This window comes from Anas platyrhynchos, chromosome 1, assembly GCF_047663525.1.
Source record: "Anas platyrhynchos isolate ZD024472 breed Pekin duck chromosome 1, IASCAAS_PekinDuck_T2T, whole genome shotgun sequence".
In the NCBI taxonomy this organism is placed as follows: domain Eukaryota; kingdom Metazoa; phylum Chordata; class Aves; order Anseriformes; family Anatidae; genus Anas; species Anas platyrhynchos.
Genome location: NC_092587.1, coordinates 94,538,835 through 94,552,089, shown reverse-complemented (window position 1 = coordinate 94,552,089; position 13,255 = coordinate 94,538,835). Strand labels below are relative to the sequence as shown.

Sequence of the window (13,255 nt, the reverse complement as noted above, 5' to 3'; positions counted from 1 at the left end):
AAATGTGGGCTGAATATTTTTCTAACAAACACACATGATGTAATCACAATAATTTGGGGCAAGATGTGTTGCTAAGTTCTTTATAACTGAAAGCCTAGCCACTGATTTAAATTATGTGACTGTTCATTTCACATTTTGTTCCTTCAGAAGACGTGATATCTTCTACTACAGTTTTAAAGTAAGCAACTTAAATGGCTACCCTGTCACCTGTTCACACTCTTTAGCAACATTTCTTCTGAATTGACTTTGGGCTTTTAACAAGAGGTGAAGACAGCAGGAGTCGCAGGCTCCCCACTGCTGATGATATTAGCAGCTGGTGCGTTCAGCAGTTCCTTGCTCTGGTTTGGGTGTCAGTGAAGTCATCAGCTGATGCTGGCAAAGCAGAGCTATGACCTATGATCTCAAGGGATGAAAATGTAGTTTAATGCATCCATAAGAAACTAAGAACAAGCTTTGCCAGTGTTTCTAGTATCCTGCTACTACCAGAAGCCTGAAGAAACTGTCACTAACAAATTACAAAATTGATTTAAGCAGTCTTACAGCCTGTTGTAGGTCTCGACATTAAAAAATCCACCCTCCACCCCCCAAAAACTCCAACCAGTGAAACTCTTGAAGGGGACATCAGTTGCTCAGCAATATTCACAATGAATATTAAACAGACCCCCAGAGCATTTTGTCCAGAACCATTTTTTATTTTTTTGTCATTATGTGCACTGTTTTTTTCTGCTGCTAATGCTGGGTTTAACTTGGAACATGCAGAGAGTGTGTGTGTAGGCAGATGGCAGAACAATACACGAAGGAATGCTCTCCGGCGGTGCAAAAGGACACCAGGCATCCACCTGCCACTCCACTTTCACGCCCCTGAAAATCTGTCCTAAACTTACTGTTACACAGGCAGAGGGACCTGAGCTGTGTCCCAGAGCCCAACTTTAAATTGTACGCTGTTCCTTACCAGAACAAGAATCTACTTCAGTACAACTGCAGAGTGTTGTCCTTGCAGTCAAAGGAGAAATACCACAGGTCCAATGATTCTGTAACAAATAAAAATTACACATGCTTGTGACAGTACTATGCTGGGGTACCCACTGTAGTCTGTTTCTGTTAAGTACAATATATACAGAGAGTGAGAAAGTAATTCCCCAGACAATCCAGAAACCTAATGGTTTCCCATGTCTGTTGAAAATGTTACTATATAAATCCATAGCTCAATGTGTTTTTAAGTCATTAGTGCTTAACATAAACCCTTTCTGGCTTATGTGGCAATGCAAGTTTAAACTCCTGCTAGTAACTTCCTATCCAGACTTGAATTTCCTAGTAACAAAGGAAGTTGCAATGGCACTGATACCTTTTTGCAGCTACCTTTATACACCACAGCCCCAGTGAGAATGCTTGGGATCCTGCAATGCAGGCAGAAGTCATCTCTACACTGATTCTACCAGTCTGAAGGTCCAGTTGCTTGATGTGGCTATGCCTGAGCCTCAGAGAAGAGCTTGCTGGCTTTCACTCAATCCTTGGAGCAGAAAAAAGAAGCTGGCTGGCTGTGCAAAGAGAGCAGAGGAGGAGCAGATGGTTTGTGTTGGGTTGTTCAGGGCTTAAGCTCAACTAATGCTGTACAGGACTGATGTCTAGAGGTACAGTCAGATGCTCAACTGTTGTGTGGTGTGGAGAGCAGAGAACACGTAGTTTCTCCACCTACAGATGATTCATTTTTACTCCAAGAAGCCAAGATCTATTACAATAAGCCAGCTCACTCCATACAAGCTAGATGTGGTACCCACATGGAACGTGGTACAGGCTCATTTGCGTTGCTTCGTGATGGAAGGAGAAGGCCCAGGTAGCACCGCAGCTGGTCTCACTGCCTGACTGTGGTCTCCACAGACACTGCAACTCATATGGGTTGATTCACAAACATACAGCAATTCTGTATGTTCATATTGTCAATACAGATCTCTGCTCAAGGACTTCAGCCTCGTGCTGCTGGTCACAGGGTTGACTTTTCACTAGACTACAACGCCAGATTTGTTACCTTGCCTTACAAGGCAGAAACCAGTCCTGCCCCCCCTTCTATTTTCTCTTTACAATAGAAAAAAAGTTTCTCCAAACACTACCCTGAGGACAAATTCTCTATTCTGTGTTAGTCTCCTCCTCCTGAGTATTTGGTTTCCCATCCATCATCCACAAGGGGTGAACTGCAGACGTGCTGCTAGTCAGTGAATGTTCGTGCTGAAGTTTATCTTAGTACAAATGAACCATTTTTAGGTCCCAGTGAACTTACATGTCTGATCTGCTTAGCTTAGCAATAAAATAATGGCTGTGGTGGCTGCCAGCTCAGCAGCTTCACTTGGAGTGTAACAGGCATGCCGCTGTCTTTCAGGCTCAGGCACCATCTGCACTGCAGCGCCTGCCACTGGTATTTAGTTATCAATTCCCTCGCTGCTTCATAAACCAGGAAAGAATCTGGCTCACTTTCATACAACTGGGTTGTTCTTTTTCTACAAAAGTCTGGGAAACCAACTTTTGAAATGGGGATTTATAGACAAATCTGGACTTTGTTGTGCTACCAGACTTTCAGTCACCCTGTCAATCAAACATAACAACACACACACACACTATTCTGAAGGCAATGAAAAATTGAATTTTTGGTTAAGAACTAGAGATTTCTCAAGCATTGTCCCCCCACTATCCCATGTGTTTTCAGAGTTCCTGTACTGCATCTTCTTCAGGGCCATTCTTCAGGTGGGCAGGACTCGGTCTATTACTATCTGGCCCTCACAGCTGTTTTGTTGCTATGCACCCCTTAGCGTATTATCCTGATGTAGGTAAGGAGAAGCCTTCTTCTCAGGAGAAGCACAGAGGAGAGAAGGTCATTATGCTCCAAAGCCCCTGCATTTCTAGGACACAAATGTGTAAACAAGGCACTGGTCTCCTCTTGGTCCCTAACCACCCCTCCCCCCCCACACTGTGGCCAGCCCCCTGCACCACATATGGGACTCCTCATGCCTCTAGATGATGAAATGCCTACCCAAGTTCCCTTTTCTGATCTGTCACACATTTCCCTGACTCCACTGTTGATCGCATATTGGGATTCAAAGTGGCTGGTACTATCCAACTATATTTTAGTTTTAATGTACCAGATTATATACCTTGGCAAGCTGTTATTGTGGATAACCTGATCCCCTGCTGTCCCCCTGGGCCATGCTGTAGTCTAGCAGAAGATATAGTGTGGTCCCAGGGTGGCCCTGAGATAACATGTCAAACTGCAATGTGGTTTGAAGGGAGAGGTGTTAGCTGTTATGGAGATCCTGAATTTTGAGCATGTTTCAGGTAGTGACAGTGCAGCCAGGCCTCTGTCTAGCCCTCTGTGGTGATATAACCACCTGCTGAAGAATTTGGGTCTGCATCTGTACCTTCAGTTGCCTTAGCTGTGTTCACATCTAGCTCATATGCAGAGACTCTACAGTGCTGTGACTTCATGGACACTGGGGTCTGCTTTCAGGTTCTCTGATACAGACATTGGAAACTTCTGTTGCTTTGCTGAGTGGTCAAGCCCTTGCTTCAGAAAACACAAGTCTTGTATTGATGCTTCCAATATTCTGCTAACCTGGCAAAAGTGACCCCAATGTCACCATTGACGTTAGGTTCCTGCAAAGCACTGCACAGAATTGTGCTAGCCCTATGAGTCTGCCTTTAGGTGTTCTGTTGGTTTAAGTGCTGGTCTTCAACAATAGGTGGGAGAAAGCTGGCAGCCTGGATCCATATCTGGAAGTAATGTGAAGACAGTTAGCTGGCCATACAAATTGTTGCTACAAATTCTTTCCACAGTTATTAACCATCTCATTATCTGCTTTGGTACATTATCACTGGACCTGCCCTCTGCTTCTACTACCTGCTGAGGGCAGAGGAGGAGAACTAAACAAAACATTTTGATCTGCCCAGGAAATACACATTTGAAGTTGATGATCTTACAGGGGTGCTGACCAGCTGTTTGTTTGTTATTTCCCTGGAAATCTTAGCCTTGTTTCCAATCAGACAATTTCTGTTATAGGTTCACTACATTTCCCTAGGATCAGGGCACTGTTTTTCATTTGTATTCTCTGTTTCCTGGCCAAGCACTGCATTGTAGCCAGAGAAAGCTTACAGGAATGTAGCAGCATGTCGGGGTAGAAAATAAACATTGGAGGGATATCGCAAGTATTTCCAAAACAAGCAACACACCCTGAGTGGAGTCAGCATTAAAGTTCAACTGAAGAGGAGCACAAACACTTAATGGACTGAGACAGCACAAATATTTCCTGTGCAAAGCACTCTGTATCGTGTGAAGGGGAGTCTCTGCTTACAACATGACAAAAGGTGATGGCCCATATTAAGATACACTGCCTGCCACATATCTCTTCTGCCTGTATATATCAGCTGCAGCCATGGGCCCATTCAACCACTGTGCCCTTGCCTCATTGGCCAAATATGCTTAATTAAGACACTAAAAACAATCAGAAACAGGTGCTTCTCACATGGATAATTACAGCTGTGCTGTCAGCAGAGCACATGTGTGTGGAGAATTGGATGGTTTAAGAACAAAACACACACCACCACCACCCGGAGAGTTTCTACCTTTGCCATATAAGGGCAAAATCCTTTCATGTCAAATCGCATAATTTTGGATGACCTATTGCCAGTTTCCCATCCAACACTTTGATACAGCATGATACACCAGAGCTTAGAGAAGTGCTCATATACATTATGTAAGCTGTTAAAAGCCACATGGTTATCGGGGAGCACACATGCCAGGCTTGTATAAAATATTTGCTAATACAGTTATCAGCCTGGCAGCATCAGGTTGGAACTTGATGGTCTTTCAAGGTGCTTGTCAGTGCTGATTTACATTTTCCCCTGGGGATCAGCTATCCATCCATTTGCTGTTACATAAATCAGGTTTCCAGAAATAAACTCACTTTCTAAAGGCTATGCAAGATCTGCTGCAGAGCAAGTGCATCTGCATGCATTGCTATCTCTGAAAAAACACCTTTGATGTTTCTCCAAACTTCTTGGTTTGTGTTGCAAATGGAATCCAGAAATGCCAAAGGATTACAGAGGAATGGAAACTTCATGAAATTCAGTTTGGGAGGAAATGCCATGCTGTGTTTAAAAATTATTCTCCTAGGTGGGAGCAGCCTGGGAGGGGGAGTAGCTGTGCTCTCTGTGGGGCAGCGTTTGGGCTTCCAGGCCAGAGGACGGCAGCTGGGGCTCCTGGGATGCACCAAGGCATTGGCAGCATCTACTTAATTATTATTATCTGCAATTAAATTAACGGGCCATATTCAGCTCCCCAGCCAGCAAACTCCCAGTCAAAAAAAAAAAACAAAAACAAGAGGTAAATATTAAGGTGAGGCAAAGGTGAGAAACGGGGAGTGGGTCTGGACAGGGTTGCAATGCTGTTCAGAGGGGACGCGCCCTTTCAGGTTTTATCAGACCCGGTTCAAACACTCTGCAGAGTCTCGTTGCGCATTTTAAAGGTTTCTTTCTTCAGCTTCCAGCAGGCTGGACACGGGAAGGCTGCGGGGGCTACCGGGCTGCAGCCCTTGCAACCGAGCAGGGGCAGCCGCAGGCGGTGGCTGTGCGCCTGGGAGCCACGCAGTGGCGCTGCCCGATCGGTTTCGGGAGAAAACGATCGCTTTTTAGCTTCTGGAAGAGTTATAGCGCAATTTTAATAATAATAGTAATAACAGCAGCAATGATGAAACCTCCTGACATGTTCAGACTTGCGAGGCCCTGTAAACCCACAGTGAAAGGTTTCCGTACTTATGGGCAAATAAGGTTTCTATCCCGATGTGTTAGGAGGCGGCGTTTGGTTCGCGTGAGCATTTCAGATAGTGCTTGAAGATATTGTGGAAGAACATCTGAAGTGGTCTGGGTAACTGCATCTTCTCTTCCACCAGCAGTGTTATCTCTGAATTAAAGGAAATTAAGAAAAATCTACCTCGGAGTTTTAACACTAAAAAAAATATTACATAAAATCAGGAAAACAAAACAAAACACAGCGACAATAAGTTGCAAATAAGGATAAGAGCAAAGACCACTACTCTGGATAGCTATGGTCTGCATAAATGATAAGTAGTATTTGCAGCATGTGGAACAGAGACTACTTTATTTATTTTTGTTTTTATCTTAAATGAGCCAAAATGTTTCATAAAAAAGCATCAGAAATATACTCTGATGCAACCTCGGATAAGCAAGGGATCCTTGCTGGTTATATTTCCAAGTGTCTCTCAGTGGTCTGGTCATTTCTGAAGGCTTTTCATGCAATTCTAGCATGCAGAGCACCCAGATTAAGGTTTTGTATCTGACCATAAAGGAAACTGAAATCAGGTATTCAAGTTGTTACAGAAGCAACAACCTTTTACCTGAACCCCCCGGACATGCTCTAAAGAAGTATTTACAGTTACATGGCTTCAGATTGTGCTAAGTACAGCTGGATGCCAACTCACCATTTCTAATGAAGGTCTCCTATATATTCAGATAGATCTGTCACAGTGATATCACTAGAAGAAACTACCGTATTTCTGAAAACAACACCAAAACCAAGGCATGAAAAGCAAAATCTCACTCAAAATGAAAGTCGTAAGTCCACATAAAATCATCATCAAAACCCTGTGTAGACAACATGTGCTGGGATGAAATGAACACATCTGCTTTATATCAACAGGCATCTTGGGCAACATCTTCACATTCAAAATGTTGCTAAAGCCAGAGCCCTGCACTGCATAGATAAAAGGAATTTTATTGCACAGTAGTCAGAGCTTTGACTGTGCTATTATTGAACACAGCCCCGCCAACACAGACCTTACCTAGTTATAGGTCATAGGATTGTTTATGTACAGTCTGTTTATGTCACTGGCTATAAAAAAGAAGGCAAGAAGGGCCACATGAAATTAAGTCATATGATAAGCTTTTTAGGAGACACAAGATAGGCAAAAAAGTGTATTTTTCCTCAATTATGCTTCAGACTCCCATGTAGATGGCAGATTTCGCACCAAGGAATGGAAGAGGGGTTGAAGAAAAGAGGAGAAGAAGTACACAGCTCTATGCTTTTTTGTTGTTTTCCAGAGTTCCAAAGGGACCAGGGGGAATGGGATATAAACTGACTGCTCTGGCTTGTGCTGGTGATCAGGCAGGGACCAGGTGGCCCTTGTATGTCTTAACCAAAAATATCACTTACAATAAACTTTATTCTTATTTTTCCCTTGAGTACAAGGGATGGGGAACAGAGCTGAGGCCCGTCTTTCACATCAGCCACAGTAATACTACAGGGAAGTGGGAACACCAGATTTTCTCCCGGACATATGGAGATTTTCTCCCAGACATGGAAGTGGGAACCACCAAGCATCTTACAGTCCCTGTACAATTCTTAAGCAGTATTACTTCCTCCTTTCCACTCTTTATCTCAACTGTGCACTGCATGAGTCTTATTTAGACTGAGGGTCTGGTAAGATGTCAAGGTAGAACAGAAGGCAGTTTCCTGTCAAAAGTCAAGTAATGATAAAAAACAGTATTACTTTTCAACTGAATTTAGAATAATTACATAGAAATAGTTGTTTTGCTATAAAAATCTAGCCACAATACTAGCTTATTCTGCGAAGGACCAAATTAGTGTTTCTGTATTTTTATTTCATCCTTGGATATTTGGAAATAGATGGCTGTGTGTACGTTTTAACTTGGCTGAATTACTGAGAACTGTTTTATTAGTTTATCTTCTGTAAGAGTCTTGCCTCCCTCATGACCTTACATTTCATGTTGAGAGCTTACTGCAATTTGCAAGTAAACTGCCTTGAAGCATACAGGAAATATAACTCTGCCATTGCACACAATTTTATGCTAAAAAGAATGATAAACATTTAAGTTCAATGTCATCTAAACAACTGTTCAGAATACTTTCATAGAACTTCAGATGAAGTTCTGATATGTTAAGTGAATATAGATCCAGCATCACAATAAGAGTCCATCAATAAATGGCCTCACAGGTCTCACTTACTATTTGCCTTATTCATATTACCCATACAAAAGAAATAGGAATCAAACTTCATCTTTTTTTCTTTTTTTCTTTTTTTTTTTTTTTTTTTTCCTCTTTGATAAGCTTAGGTTTATTTCTTTTTATTGTTTTGTTTTTACTTTAATAAAGGAAGTTTATACAAGTTTGGAAGTATGGAAGTCATATGCAAATATTTAATTCCCTGGTTATCTTGAAGCCTTTTCTAAAAACAGCATCATATACAGAATGTCAATATACCTCTAAAACAAGAATCACTTAAGTGCTGACATACAAGAAGAGTTTGACTACTCTTTGAGATTCCTTAGAGCTTTTGTGTGAGTTGCACTCTTCCAGTGTGGCCCTTTATTGCTTTGATTTATTCTCGTCTCCTTTACTATCAGACTACATAGAACAGAACCATAGAAAGGTTTGGGCTAGAAAGGACCTTAAAGAATATCTAGTTCCTCATGGCAGGCCCAACAAAGTGTGGCTCCAACAAGGAAACTTCTTTGAGCCCCTCCATCATGAACTTTTACTCATCTAATATTTGCAATCTTTTCTGCTACAGACTTGTACTTCTAAAGTGGTCTTGTTATATTTCATTAATATATTGGCCCCATCAATTTGCTGGCAAGCTTCCTGCTCCTGATGTACTTGAAAAAAAGTTTTATTATCACATTTTGCACCTTAGCTCCTCAGAATCTTTTTTGTTCAGCTTTATTATGGTTTCACATATAGCTTGCCAGAAATTTTATCCTATTTTCTATGTTCTTTATTTGGGTTTCCACTTACTGACAAATATTTTTTCATTTCTGATCACCTCCTTGGCTTGTCTTTGGCTATATAGTCTTCCCTTCTAATCCTTAGTCCTTTTAGACTTTCAGGAGTGTTGGAACAGATTCCAAATACTCCCTCTGAAAAGGAGAGGAGGGGAGGGGAGACATCTTGAAAGTTGCCTTTTTTAAAAAAAATTACATTTGAAACTGAAAAGCATGCCCTCTCTATAGTAGAAGACTCAAGTACAAAGAAACTCACATCGTCTTAGGTTCCCCCTAAATTAATCATAGATTTCCTGAATGAAAACAGAAGCATCTGAAAAGATTATGGAAAATAACTTTCATGTGGGGAACCCCAGAAGACAGAAGGATTTACATTTGAAAATGTTTTATATATGCAAAATGTCTACCTTGAGATCTAAAAGGTTTAATCAGATCTTACAAAGTGATGGAATTTGAAAGATTTAACGTGAGCATGTACGACAGTGCTTGGGAAAATATACTGCAAAACTGACCAGGCAAGAAGCTCTGAAGTGAATAATTCTCGAAGCATGTATATGGAACTGGCAAAAATCATGCCCTTAAAACAGTGGCTGAAAGGGAATGTGTGATTTAGTAAATCATTTAAGTATTTATCTTTCACCTGTGGATCCATGGTCTATACCTGACTTAAGGCATTAATTGGAAGTGTCTTGGGTATCTATTTTTCACTTAATTAATCTCCATACTTACATGAATTGTGAACCCAGAGCACAACTAAAAGCTCCTATAGCACAAAAAAACTCAACTGGAAGAGAAGGACAGCCATCCTGGTTCCAGACACAGTGGAATGACAACTCACACCTAAAGATGTATAAATATTTGTGCATGCACAATGTTAAAGATTTACCTTTTTCAGCCAACAATGACCTTCCAAATCTGAGGAACCTGATTTGAACAGGAATGCTCAAAATTACTGTACAACTTCCCAGCAGGGAAGGCTGTGCAGGACTTAGCATACAACTACTCTGCAGACTTCTCTTAGTACGCCACATGAGCTCATGTTGATTCGTATGGTGGCTTGGTTACTGTTAACCAAGCTACCCAGCTTAAAGCTATCATTGCTATCTGCATTATTGTCCTATGACTATAGCGTAGACATCCCTATAACCTTATGGTGCTTGGACCTTCATGGTGCAGTGGTGTTACATTTCTGATTCAAACAACATCTATTGAAACCTTACTGATGACAAGAAAAGGAAGCTGAAAGGACTAAAAAAGATAATATGAAGATGAAAGAGAACAGATATACAAGAAGAACCAGACAGCAAAAAGAGAAATACATTTTGGAGAGAAAAATATGAAAAGCAGCAGACATGTCAAAGGCAATTACATTGATTTAAATGCTTCAAAAGCTGGACTTTTCTCATAAACTACATTAAAAGGAGAAACACTGACAAGCACGGTTTGTTTCACTGCACTACACAAAGCACTCACTAATTAAAAATAAATAAATCAAACATTAGATTTCTGGGCACATCCTGGTCATGTTACCTGTGTAACTCAATTTTTAAAGATTTTTGATGTCTCTAGTGATGAGTTCATATAGCATAAAGCATCAGTGGAATAAAAAAAAAAAAAAGACAAAAAGCTTTTAACTCACCATTGTTCTTCTCAAACAACTGCAGCATAAACATTCTTCATATGATTAGTTTTGCACGTGAGTTAATGATATAATTCCATAATGGACTCATCGGGTTATGAAAGTTCCTACATCCGTTATTCTTGCAATCTAGTTATTACTGAAAAGACAGACTTGCGCATACATTATTGGAAAGCATTATTAACCACTATAACAACATATAAACATTAGATGGTAGTAGTTATTTAACTTTTTAAAGATTTTTCTGTTATTTTGTACATAGTCAAGTTTAATTTAAGAATACAGTTAACTGAGGCATTACTGGCTATGTCCAGGTAACTGTTTCAGCTCAGAAGCTCATCTGTGACTATCATCTAGAGTACTATAAGACAATATTATTCAGAGGTTACAACATCATAGATTATGAATTATTGTACGGACTGACTATTTTTTACCTCTAAAGGACAAAGAACGTTTCTGAGATAGTACAATCTTTGTCTGCAGGCTCACTAAATTTAGCCCTGCAACTCCAGGTGAAGGTCATCCTTAATAAATAATCCTATTGAACACCCTCAGCCCAGCTTCACTTCTGTTGAACATTTACACCCCGTAAAGTGTAGTTAAATCACAGAATCACAGAACTATTTAGGCTGGAAAAGACATTCAGGATTGTCAAGTCCAACCACTAACTTGATTGAGTCCCATCACTAAACTTTAGTGTGGCATCCACACATATTTCAAATACCTCCAGGGATGGGGTCTCCACCACCTCCCTAGGCAGCCCTTTAAATAATTGAGCTAAATAGAAAACAATGTTTATGGGATAAAACTGTATGAATAGTTTCATCACGAATATTTTTTCCCTGAGTGTAACCAAGTTAAGTTTTATTATTTATTTTAAAACTGTAGTCTTACTATTCCAGTAGAAGATAAAACATCTCCACTTTTTGACTATAAGCAAATTCTAACTTCACAGTAAGCGAGAAATAACCTTTAATGAACATAACTCCAAATTCCAGTCATTTTTTTTTTTTTAATATAGAAACAAGTTTGTCGATGACCCAGAGGTGCAATGTAGAAAAAAGACAAGGGATTTGCCACCAAGGACCTGGGTAGGGTACATCAGATATCCTAGAAGAAATTCCTTTCACAGAAATACAATTATTAAAAAAAAAAAAAATGTATTTGACATACCACTCTCAATGTTGCTGGAAAAAACTTGGAAATGTACAGTTCCATATTTTAAAGCTGGAATCCAAATAGATAGAATCTCTTTTTTATTTAAACTTTTGACTCCGGGTTGATTTCCTAGCTTTTGAACAAAAGCAAACACTTGAGAATGGCAGCTTTGCTATTGTTTTTATCTCCAATTCTCCATTCAAGGGTAACTAAAACCTAACTCACTATATCTAATTTCTTATTGTTACTGTAAGCTCTGTGCATACACACGTACATGCACAAGCACTGAATATCATAGTTTCAGCTGGCTCTTATGGACGCAAAGTGCTTCAGAAGAACAACTGAAATGTCATTACCTTTAGAAGTATTTTTGACAAAAAAAGATAAGGTTCAAGCCCTGTTGTTAAATTACAAAGCTAAAGTGAATCTCTATTTTATTTTGCTCGGAACTAAAAGGGCAAACTTTGATAAGGAAATCAACTGGATGAATTTAGGTGTGGCCCAGGCATGCAGACTATATCATACCACAGCAGCAGTGTTACAGTGGTTGCAGCCTTGCAGTAATCCACATAACCAGTGAGACGATGGAGCAATCTAATGGGGAGCACTGACTTGGTTCACTGGTTCATCCCCATCCTTGAAGAAGTAGGTGGTTGCTTCAGAGCACTGCTGGTGCCTCCCACCTGGCAAAGCTTCTCTGGAGCATTCTTCCCAGGTTTAGCTTTCTGGCTCTCAGTTCCTTGAAAATTTTCTACTTTCTTCTAATATCAAGAACATTGGCTGCTCCACCATTGGATGTGTCTTCTATTTTGGATTGATGCTGATTTGGATCACATAAAATCTCAAATATCTGCAGGAATTCTGTTTGACATGAAAAGATGTTATGCTTGCAAAAAGCATCAGTTCCTTAAAAACAAAATAAAATGAAACAACAAATAAACAAAAATGTTAAGACAGTACTGTGTTCCCTAAAGCATTAAAGCTATGCACGTCAATCAGATTGCTACAGGCTCTCAGAAGACACTACAGAATGTGTGGACCACAAGAAGACAAAACATTTTTATCACTTAATCTGAAAAGCTAAAGCAACTTCCCATTCTACATGGGGAAAAAAAGGAGGAGCCACTCTTAAAAAATAAAAGCTTTGTGCAAACAAGTAGGTGCTGCAAAAAATAAAGCCACAATTTGTTCTTCTAGATAAATTACATTGAAATATCACTTACAAAAATACGACATTTAAAATATTTCATACAGTCCATCCAAAACACAGACCCAAATCTCACAGTCTTCTTGAACTTTTTTTTTTTTTTTAGTCTGCATTTCCACCTGTTTTGTTTAGGTACCATGTGGCAGGCAGAAGACTGTGATAATGCAGAGAGTACTGTAGTGGTGGCAGCTTAAATAAGAGCCATCACTGTGTAAATAGTTTGACAGTCATTTCAACTGCATTGCTTCCTGATGGGGATAGACATATGATCACCTAATTTCCATATGAGAACAGCATATATTTTAATAGCCACCTCATTTTTCACCAGCAGGCTATGAATATTCAATAATGATATTTCCTACATCGTTTCTTACCCTGGTCTTCTTTTCCCTCCAAATGAAATTAAAGAGAAAGTGGGGAAAAAGTTACAGCTGCTTGCTCTACATTCC

General features: G+C 40.0%; 1 long non-coding RNA gene across 1 annotated transcript in view; it reads right to left on the bottom strand.

Annotated features, from left to right (window-relative positions):
* Window positions 1-58: 58 nt before the first annotated feature.
* The window catches only part of LOC106016510 (uncharacterized), a 79,016-nt gene continuing 65,819 nt past the window's right edge, over window positions 59-13,255 (bottom strand). The window contains exons 3-5 of the long non-coding RNA XR_003494780.3: window positions 10,442-12,505; window positions 953-1,031; window positions 59-400 (exon numbers count right to left, since the gene is read on the bottom strand). This is a non-coding gene — a long non-coding RNA (uncharacterized lncRNA). The remainder of the gene's footprint in view (window positions 401-952; window positions 1,032-10,441; window positions 12,506-13,255) is intronic.